The sequence below is a fragment of the Ptychodera flava genome, chromosome 5 (genome assembly GCF_041260155.1).
Source record: "Ptychodera flava strain L36383 chromosome 5, AS_Pfla_20210202, whole genome shotgun sequence".
Lineage (NCBI taxonomy): Eukaryota > Metazoa > Hemichordata > Enteropneusta > Ptychoderidae > Ptychodera > Ptychodera flava.
In genome coordinates, this window is record NC_091932.1 from 20051678 (window position 1) to 20062693 (window position 11016).

Below are 11016 nucleotides of genomic sequence, written 5' to 3' on the forward strand. Positions count from 1 at the left end.
ATTCTTTGTAAATAGACGAATCTTTTTAGTCCCTGTGAACAACGTCCAGGGAACTTATAGGTTTGGTGATATCCGTGCGTCCGTCCTTCACGCAAATTTCACTGAGATGCCTGGAGCGATTTCATTCAAAGTTAGTACAACGGTTACTCCTTATGCCATACATACAGTATGCATGTTGATTTGTTTTGTGATGCGGTCCAATATGGCCGGGTGACGGCCATTTTGTTTCCTGTATTTAATGTCCGTGTGTCCGTTCAAGCAAATTGTTCAAAGACGCCTGGAGAGATTTCATTCAAACTTAGTACAAGCATTGCACCCTATGTAATAAATAAGTACATCGATTTGATTTGTAATACGATCCAATATGGTAACGTCACGGCCATTTTATTTCCTGTATTTGAGACTCGTGCTTCCGTTTACGCAAACTTCTCAGAGATGCCTGTCCATCCATATCAACCTTCATCACAAACCAACACTCAGACTTCATATAACAACATTGTAACCATCGATCGCATACTCAACTGTTTTTCAAATTTAGCTAACTAATTCCATTCATTCATTAGACATCAACTGCACATATACATCAATGCAACGTTTTCTCCACCATTTTCTGGATATATGTTGACCATTATTACTTCATCATCATTTCCGTCAATGGTTTTCCAAATTCATTAAGCCAGCGGGGACTATATCATTGACAGTGACTTATGGTACGTTGAAATTTTTAGAAGTGGAAATTATAGAAAATTACGTTCATTTACTATAGGCATATGCTGAATACTTGATTACGTGTTGAAATTTATTACCCATATTTTCTATGTAAGTTCTTCGTCGACGGCCATGGTAAGGTCATATGTTACTAGCAGGCTTCACTGCATTATCAAAGAACCCGGCTGATCGTACTCCGTCCAAACACTCTATTAACTTCAATATTTTGAAAACGGAACGGCACAACGTCTTCTGTTAAATGTATCGCAAGGCTGATTTTTTTCGCGTCTTTCCTTGTGATATACTGACATTGCATGATTGCCGATTGAATGATTGAGCAAGATAAATGCATCAGAGAGTGAGATGGCAACAGCTGACAGTTTATAACACTGCGCATGCGTTACAAAGCTGTGAACAGAATTTCCCGAGAGTACCTTTCTGATTTGCACTACAGCCTACACAATCCCATTTTGGTGACATTTGACGCCAATCTCACTTTCTTTAATTTTTAAAAGTGAAATATAGTGATATATAGCTAACATTGGTGTCTGCTTTTCTCAGAATTATGCAATTTTTAACTGATCACGCGGCTGGATAACCATATTCATTGAAGCACCTTCTCATACGAATGTAAATAAATGATAATGAATCGCAGTACCTGTGTCTGTCTCGTCTTTTTAGCTATATCTAATCTATTACACATTTTACAACTTGATCACCCCCAATTCCCGGGCTTAGACAGGTCCACACTCTGATAACAGTGGGTTGGGGTCAAACATTGGCGGTGAAAGGGTTAAGATACATAACAGCGGATCGTACCAAGCTATGTATCTAGTCATGGGACGTACCATGTTTGACCGGAGCGAGAATGTTTGGGCTCTCCGGATATTTTCATACCAGGATGTTAAAATTGAAAATATGTGCCTTGAATATTCCAAAAATATGACCCATCGTTTTTGGATTTTCTTGACTTTTTTTTTTTCCTTTTTTTGGGATGGGAGTTAGATTTTTTAAACTTTATTTAACTGCATGTGAATGCTTTACTAAAGAATGAGGATATTTCCCTAGTTACTGGCCCATACTTACGGGCTTTTCATAAAAGGTGAGCCATATTTATAGGGATTTTTTCATGATAAAATGACCGATTCGGCTGCACACCACCAATATGCCTTGGACGTGAAAATGTTTCTAAAATATCAAAGTATCAGATGAACGAGACACTACATACAAATTTGTAAAGGTATAGTACGTAGGCAAGACCAATGTATGTAGAAAACAGTCTTCTATTTGTTTTTCTCCAATAGTGTCAAGACATTTGTTCATTATTTGAAGGTTCCCAAACCGCCGACTTTGAGCAATTTTTTCACTATTTGTTTTAAATTCATGGCCGGTATATAACGACAGAATTACCCTATCGAACAGTCCTGCCAACATTGCTATACATTTAAATATTATTTAACATCAGTCGCGCCGAACGTGACAAAATAGTGATTTTACACAATAGTCAAACCGCGAACGTGATGTTATGGATTATGTATGACAACTGACACACCAACTTTCAAAGAGTTGTTAGTCGGCGTTAAGTAAAAATTATGGCAAAAAAATTTAGAACTCTGGTCGTAACTTTGTAGGATTTTGAAGTGAAATTTGCCAACGAGAAGCCAGATACAGGCAAGATGTGAGTCGCAGTTCTAGGGCTCCCTTCACTGTCAGTTTGTAATAAATCACCAAAATTGTGAAGGCGGTTAGCCCACGGTAACTCTGGTAAAGCATTTCGGCTGCACAGTAAATTATAGTCGCCAGAAGCTGAAACACTACACGTGACTGTGTTTCCGTACTCTGCAACGTCATCACTGTCTTTCATCTCTATATTAGAGAAATTTTCTGTGTCCTCACCGTGCTCAATGAAACCCAATCAAGAAGTCTCACAGTCTGGCAAACCTTACCAGTTATCTGCGATCCTATGTCTTTGGGTTGTGTTGCGTATATTTGTATGGAAAATAATTACATATCAAATGAAAAAGACGGGCTCCTTTTAGTTTGAATCGAGCAGTGCACTGCACTGCAGTGCACAAAAACGATAACATTCAACGTAGGGCAGAAAAGTTTCATAGTAGACATTTGCTGACGTTTAAAAAACACCAATCAGGCTGTTGTTGGAGTCTTTACACAATTTGACATAACAACACTTGTAAATGACACTCGACTACAGATCTTTCATTTAATGTATTATAAAATCGGGATTATTCCGTCAACAGATGTTTCCCAGGGTTCAGTTGTTGGCAATCTAGTTCTATTGCTTCAATATTAAAATTCATATATCTATTAACGTAATATGGAAAGACATAAAATAACCTGTATCAAAACGTGAAGGATGTATTATTGTACTTAAAATGTCTCGTTTCACTTCTCGTTCTCACTTGATCACGTGACTTCCATGTATTTTGGCATATTCCCCAGAATTATGTAACATCACTCAGAAAGCACATGTTAAGAGTGTGTGACACCACGGACAGAAACCATGTTACCGTGTTCTCGTGATTCCGTCTATCGAGATACTAGTTTTAAAAGTTGCCCTGGAGTTGTAAAGTTAACTCGAGAATCAGATGCTACGAGGTAAATGTAAAATTTTACAGTCAAAATTGACAAACTTGTGTGTGCATTGCATTTCGAAAGTATTAAAAATCCATTTCAGGATGTACAGCATCGTGATTATTGTGATGAATGTATTGTATTATCTGGAGCAGACACGTGTCAATTAATATCCCGAATAAAACAATCAAACATCAGCCCTTTCATTTGGAAAGTCAAAAGTTTGCGAAATTCCTTAAAATATCTTTTCTTTGGGTGAAAAACAATATAGAAGATGCTGTTCGCTATCGTACCCTAAAAAATAAAGTTCTCAAAATTAGCATTCATTAAGTTTGGTGCAAATGGTCACAGAAACAAGATGTGGAATTGTTTGTAAATTACAACAAATTAAAAGCTAATTTTGCTCTTTTGTCAACCATACAAAAGTCAATGTACGCGACTAGGACAGCAGATTGTCAGCGATCTCAGGTCTCCGTGCGATTTTGATTCCTTTCTCATTTTTTCGCGTTTGTTTAAACATCATTTATCACGATCGTGACAGTGTTCGTATAGGATCTATATGTTGTGTGTTTATTTATGTTTATAAAAGTGAGAATTCCCAATCCTTCTGTTTTCTGAAAGATTTGCCAATCTTTGGTTGCCGCATAAAATTGGAGATAATGTCTTTCCGCACGCTGTGTCAAAGCAACGTCTAGGCCACCAGATGGGCTTCGAAGATTATTCAAATTGGCCTAAGTAGGTCATTTAAGTGTCGCAACAATACCTCTGTGACCTGTCATTCACACCATCCCTGTCATTTAAATATAGTACCTTTAAAAAGGATCAGGGGATGAGATCCGACCATAAAATTTTACACCGCGACAATAAAATATTGTACACCGTATAAAAGTGCGGGAACGTACCAAATATAGTGTATATGTTCACGTGACTAACAGGTACCATAAATGCTAATTTAGTTTCAAAAAGGGGCTATACAACATGGTCAGATGGTAGCACACTTTCGACGACTGTAAGCTAAAAAAACCAACAGTCAGAAAATACAAGAGCCAGAGTTAGTCGTATGAAGCTGTGGACAGAATTATATATAAACTTTACGTTCATTGAAACCGATCCAAAAAACAGTATCCGAATCGAACAACAATGTTCAGCTTTCCGTGCGAATTTTTCTGAAATTTTCCGACATGTACTTAAAGAGCGTTTAACACTGTTGTTCGTGTATTTGCATGTGAAAATGTTTAATCTGTGTTTATGTTTATGTGTGTTTATGTATATCAAAGTGTGTTGAAAGTATATTTCAACCACGGTTGTGTACAATGTATCATTGCTGCAAGTATTTCTGTCATACCACGAAGATCGTCAGATGTGCACCACAGATTATTAAAAACGCATTCGCATGACATTGCATAATTTGCAGATTATAAACCGATCATAACACAAAAGGTTGGAAAGGGTATTAGCGTTGTTCAAGTATTACAGAAAGAGGGATTTACAATTTAGCGTTGTCGAGTGCTTGTATTTTCAGTATATTCCAGCCATATTGAATGAACTTCCCCTCTGACCGCGTCCCCTCGGTAATATGTCGATTGAAATAAGGAAGAAGTGAGATACTCAACGCCTTAGCCTCTTCCTTGGTATGCATCCCTTTCGCTGAATAATACTTTGTACTGGCAATGTGGTGCAAAGACCAGAAGTTGTATACGGAGTGTGTTTTAGCTGTCGAAAGTTTAAAACAAACGTTCCTCTAATTGTTATGGCTAAGGGTCAAAGTCGCTCTTTTTTTGAGTAATTCTTTTCATAATTGTTGTTTTACATGAAAATCAGTGTGTTATAACTCCGCACAGGTGTGCTTTACAGTTTGTCTGTTTCTTCCCATTGCCAAATTTGTTTACCATCATGTATTGTTGCCTGCCTGTCTATTATTAATGCATTCATTTCGTTTTCAATTAAGAAGAATGACACTACATCGAGAGACACGTTCTGGCACGTTGTACATTTCAACAAAGTGTATTATATCAACCCTTTGAGCGCTGTAATTTTCTCCCGCCAAAATTTTAGTGCAAAATTTTACCATTTTTTATGAATTTGTTCTGTAATTTTCTGATAATTTTGGACCAAATGGACATCACATTTCATTGGCTACAGTTTTTCTAAAAATTTTTGCAGAAATCTGAGAAAAATTGACCGGGGTTTATTTTATAAAGGGGACAAAATAGACTTTGGCGCTCAAAGGGACGGTAACCTCGCTCGTTAAAGTTCACGACCTGTCATCAACCCACCTAAATAATTGTATGGAAATAGTAAAGGAGGACATGGTCGTGAAATTTTTGGCACCGAAAAGTAAATTCCTCCTAAAACAGATTTCAGTCCAGCGGAAACCAAGAACCAAATGTAAGCTATGCATTCTTTCACCTTTGGAATTTGTCTTTCCGAAAACACAGGAAATATTGGGAATGCTTCTGTAGTGAATCGGTCACATGTTATAGCATGTAAATAGGTCAGCGTCATATTTCTGATGTATTTTTTTAAATGGTTGATGAGGAAATAAAAGTTATTTTTGACAGAAATAATCCATTACACATTTCTTGAAGGCAGTGTTCAAAAGTCGCCGTCTTTGGGAGACTTTCTCCTTCGCGTGTCAATTTGAAGTTGTTGATAAAAAGAGAAATTGACGTGTCTTATGTATTTCTGTTTTGTTTTAGACAGAACTAGTTTTATTGGCTAGAATGTGCTATTTTTATGCCAGTTGAAACGATCTGATCTTATGACAGTTTAAAGATCACGGAACTGTCGATTTGATAAACAGTCTAGCAAAAAAACCTTATCAGCAAATCGCTATGATTATGTAGGAATTGTAATACTCTCTTTGATAAAGTTGTTGAAGCTCGTGTCATTGAACTGTAAAAGTACAGTTCTCAGCAGGCAAGTTATTGTCCATTCACCAAGAGTGAAGCCTCCTGAAATACAAACAGAAAGTTATTGAAGTTTTGAGTATATATGCTTACTTTATTTATTTATTATATTTTATTGTATTCGTTCTGCATCCAAAAGGCAAATAATCCGTTACACATAATTATGATAACAAACAATTACAAGATACCACACATTGTACGTACATGAAACTCACGGAAAAAAACCATGCCATCTATAATTACTATGAGAAAGAGTCACTCGAAAGGGACATGGAAAACCAGTAAAAAATTTTACTCCGAGGCACGATGTCAGAGCACAGTCCCCCAAATGTGATTTAAATATCGCAAAAGGTGAGAAGCGGCTGCTAAGACAAGCGACATCCACCGTGATAAAAACGAGCGCATCAGTGGTGAAATTTACATGGTGAGTAGAAACTATGACTAGATTTCTTTATCTGAGATGCGTCTGTGGGACACATAAAATGAATAATGAAATATTTATGTCTAGGCGTGGGGGATTAGTGCCGTGGAATATCAGCTGAACAACACGTTGCTGCAGTTACGTCTCTCTCTCGATTCGTAAAGTTTTCGAAGTAAATTGTGATAAACTGTCACTGTCGATCGACCTTGCTTTTCTGATAGCAACATAACTTGACAAATACGTAACTACTTTTCATGATCACTTATATACGTCTTTTTACGCAAATATATACATTTGCGCGCTATTCCAAAGTTGTATATTATCACCCTCTTGACAAGCACAGCCAGTGAGTGCAATTTTACATTGTCAACCTGATGTTATCGGCGATCAGTATATCATCTAACTGACAGTTTTCGATCAGTATAAGCTCCTTTTTTCGTCGCATAATATTGATTAAAATCCTTGACCTATATCTTCCTATTTCCCCCTCTCTTGACTTAGCAACAGAAATGCGTCCTCGAGTTTTTGTTTCGATATCAAAACAGGCTTGTTTTTTTGTTCAAGTCTTTCAACAATTTGACAGCACAACGCAGGCTAATGCAGCGCGACTGCAGGTCGTTCAATAGCGCAATAAAGTCGGGATAATTCGGGTCACAGATGTTTCCCAGGGTTCATGTGGGGGTCGTTTACCTCTGTTGCCTAAATAATCATCAGGTTCATACGGTCACCATAGAAATTTGAGAAAATGGCGAAGTTCGATTCGCGTCCGTCATAAACAAAATGATAATGACATTTGTGAGGTAAACGTCTTATTTTACAGGCGATTTTTGGTATTTGAATTTGTAAAGCGATGGCACAGTTGAGAACCCTTGTCATAGATCCGTTCTTGATGCCCGTTATGCACACACATAAGGGATAAATTTGGCAAAGGTGTGATTTGAGCACTGAACTGATGCAAAGAGTTTTGTCCACCACTGTTGAATGATAAAATGCAACTATCGATTTAAGTTACTTGGAAACTAACATTATGATTTTCCACTTTTAGAGCAAGACTGGAAAATACTGGGCCCATTCTAACCTATAAGACAAATTAAGATCATCTTAGGGGTATGTTTGCGTTTGATGACCATGAAAGGTTCCCCCAGACAAGCGCTGATTTTCTACTTATAGGAAAAGATCGGCCAGTGTTCATCAGTGGTGGACGCCAAGTCTTCGCGTCAAATTATTTACACGTTATTAAGTAATTGAAGTCAGGCAGTGCATCTGTACAGTTAGCAATTGATGGAGACAATGTTGAGTTTTCATCATGAATTCATGCTCTGCGTATTAGGAAAATAAATGTTATTCATCAGTCGACAGGTGATTTGACACACGCACACTCACAAACACATTGTGTGTTTTTGTGGGTGATGAAAGCCGGAAACAATGCTTTGAAAGACGATCAACGTCATCATCACGTCATATCTCACCTTAGTATGACGCTGTCAGAGACCGTAATGATCAAAACTCACACTATTCGACTGAGACGGAAACACAAAGAGTCTAGATCAGAACCTTGGCAACGCGTGACAGGAATCATCCATTTGCGTGGAAGGAAACAATCACGATGAGCGAAATTCACACCGGGCTAGAAAAGAACAATGTATTTGGAGATTATCTTGACAAACAAATGTCGGTGACATGATTTGTAATGTATTACATGAGAGAGCTGTAAAATGAAGTGAGGCCGTCACTGTACAATGTAAACCCTATAACATTGATCAGACAACACAGATATATGAGCAAGCTTACAGCTTAGTATTCATCTGACAGCCGAAGTTCCGAGGGGTGATCCAATGCAACGAGAATATTACAAGTGTGTAAAAATGGTATTTGCAAATGATCAGTCTAGCTTATGGTGACCCTTCTCGGCCGATAACAAAATAGCCTTCAAGTTGTTGAACTCTAAAGTATGATTCACGTTGTTGGAAATGTATTTGGCTTGGGTTCAGTATTTGAAATATGTGCTTTGGCTGCTACCGATAGGAAATTAACGAAACAGATGCATACTAATCGCCGTCATACCTACTTTGTCTAAATACAAACACAGGGAGTTTATTGAGGTAGTTCTGCCTCGAAAATGAAAGATAAATTTCTACCAATGTCAAAGAAAAATTGTGGTCCTCAACTCTTGCATAAAGCCAGGGACCTTCACTCACATCGTCCTGCATGAAAATAGCAGCAGTCAAAACAGCCTGCAGGCAAATGATCCGAACATATATTTTTCAGTCTGCGCCCTATATCTAGACTGCGTCGGATTCAACTGTGCTGTATGTATAGAGCTGTGCATCGCCCTGGGGTGTTGAAAACTAGAGCAGAGCGCACCTATTTCCCCCCTAGATCTACAGTCTGTCATCGGACGATATTCTTTCAAATCGAAGTAAATGATGTGCAGCGAATGTAAAGGCCGGTGAAGATGTGAAATTTAGATTTGTGAATCTTGCCAAGACTTTATGATATTTCAGTGACGATTATCCAGGCACCAACTGCCATAATGAGCATGATGCGACAAATGAACCACACTTTTGCGAGTTTACATACATACATACATACATACATACATACATACATACATACACACATACATACATACATACATACATACATACATACATACATATATATATATATATATATATATATATATATATATATATATATATATATATATATATATATACATTTATTTTACTCAGATTTTTTCATCTCAGAATGAAGACCGTTGATATAGTTTATTCTCACATCTGCTTGTATGTCGTATAATGTTTATTATTGAATAATATAACGCCATTTTGCCAGAGACCTTTTTGATGCAAACAATTATGCACAAAATGTCAGAGAACAAGAATACAAAATATCGATATCGATCCAGTCTTCTACATGTTTGGGATTCTTTTGAGGCTTTTAGAAGAAATAGGCTATAATTTCCACCCGCTTCTTTTCTCACAAATTCGAAAATTTAATATTCCTTAGTGTTAACGCACGGATGTCTGCCATTTTGAAATTTAGAAGTCACTTAATGTCAGGTAATTGTGTTTGTTCAGTACAAAAATATGCACGATGACGCTAAATTTTTACTCTTGATTTTGAAAGAGAGTGGTTGAAAGTTAGCTCGGGGAGAGATTGAAGGAGCAAACGTTTAAGTCTCTCAGTTTGGAGGCGGGAACTACCTTAAGAGACATTTTGCACACCACTGTATGCACCATTTTCGCGATTGACATTTTTCGAAGAAGCGGGCACACATACCTCCCTCGCACCTTTTATTAATACCGTCCTTCTTGTGACGTTAAAAATAGTAAGCGCCAAATATAGACTTTATAGTGAATTACAAGGACGCAGTCATAAAATTTTGGCACTGTTACATGTAAAGCACGTTTCATCGTCAAGGAGATTTTAGAGGACGGACCCAAAACAAGAATCTGATATAAGCCCTGTCTTCTGTTCGATTGTTAAATTGAAGTATATTTCCAATCCTTAGAGGACATATTGTAGTACCTGTGCAGTATAATTGTTAAAGTATTATATGTATGTATGTATGTATGTATGTATGTATGTATGTATGTATGTATGTATGTATGTATGTATGTATGTATGTATCTCGGGCGCACTCATGACTCGACTGTGTCACAGACATTCCCCTTGTCTGTGACAGTGTTCAATGAGTGTAGTCTGCAAGTAATATGAGTGGCTGACGATGGCCTTTGTTTTGTATCTTCACTGCGAGGCTTATATTTACGTACTTTCGAAGCTGTAATTAAAAGTAACTAAAACACAGCACTTGATAGTTGTCCGGCTGAACTCTGATTGAAGACAGATACGGTTTATACTGTTTTCGCCTCAAATTAAAGCATAGCGACGTGGTCCCGGTAGCTTGAATTTTGTTTTCTGAAACTGGTTTATGATAAAATGATGCAAAATTTGATTGACGACTTACGCATGTTGTCCCCAAAATGTGCAAAATGTCCAAAAAAAAAAAATAAATGTTAGTTGGACACAGTGTCCCCCGGTTTCAAATTCCTGGCTGCAACACTGCAAGGTATGTATGTATGTATCAGAATTTAATAGCATGGGTCACAACTTGCTACGCTATTGAATCCCCTTAATTTTGCAGGCTTTGCGGCCTCCCTTGTGGTGTTTTACGCTGTGTGATAAACCCATAACAGTGATTTTCGGAATAACATACCACTCGTATTGCTTCATACAGTTTCAGAAGGTTGCCCCAGTTCATGGAGTCACAAAAGTCGCTTATCTGTGGCTTGGATCAGGTTTTGTTTGTAGAACTGGGATTTCTGGCGCAGCAGCTCGTGGTCTGCAAGTCTGCTCAGCGCTGTCCACAGCCGTGTGTAC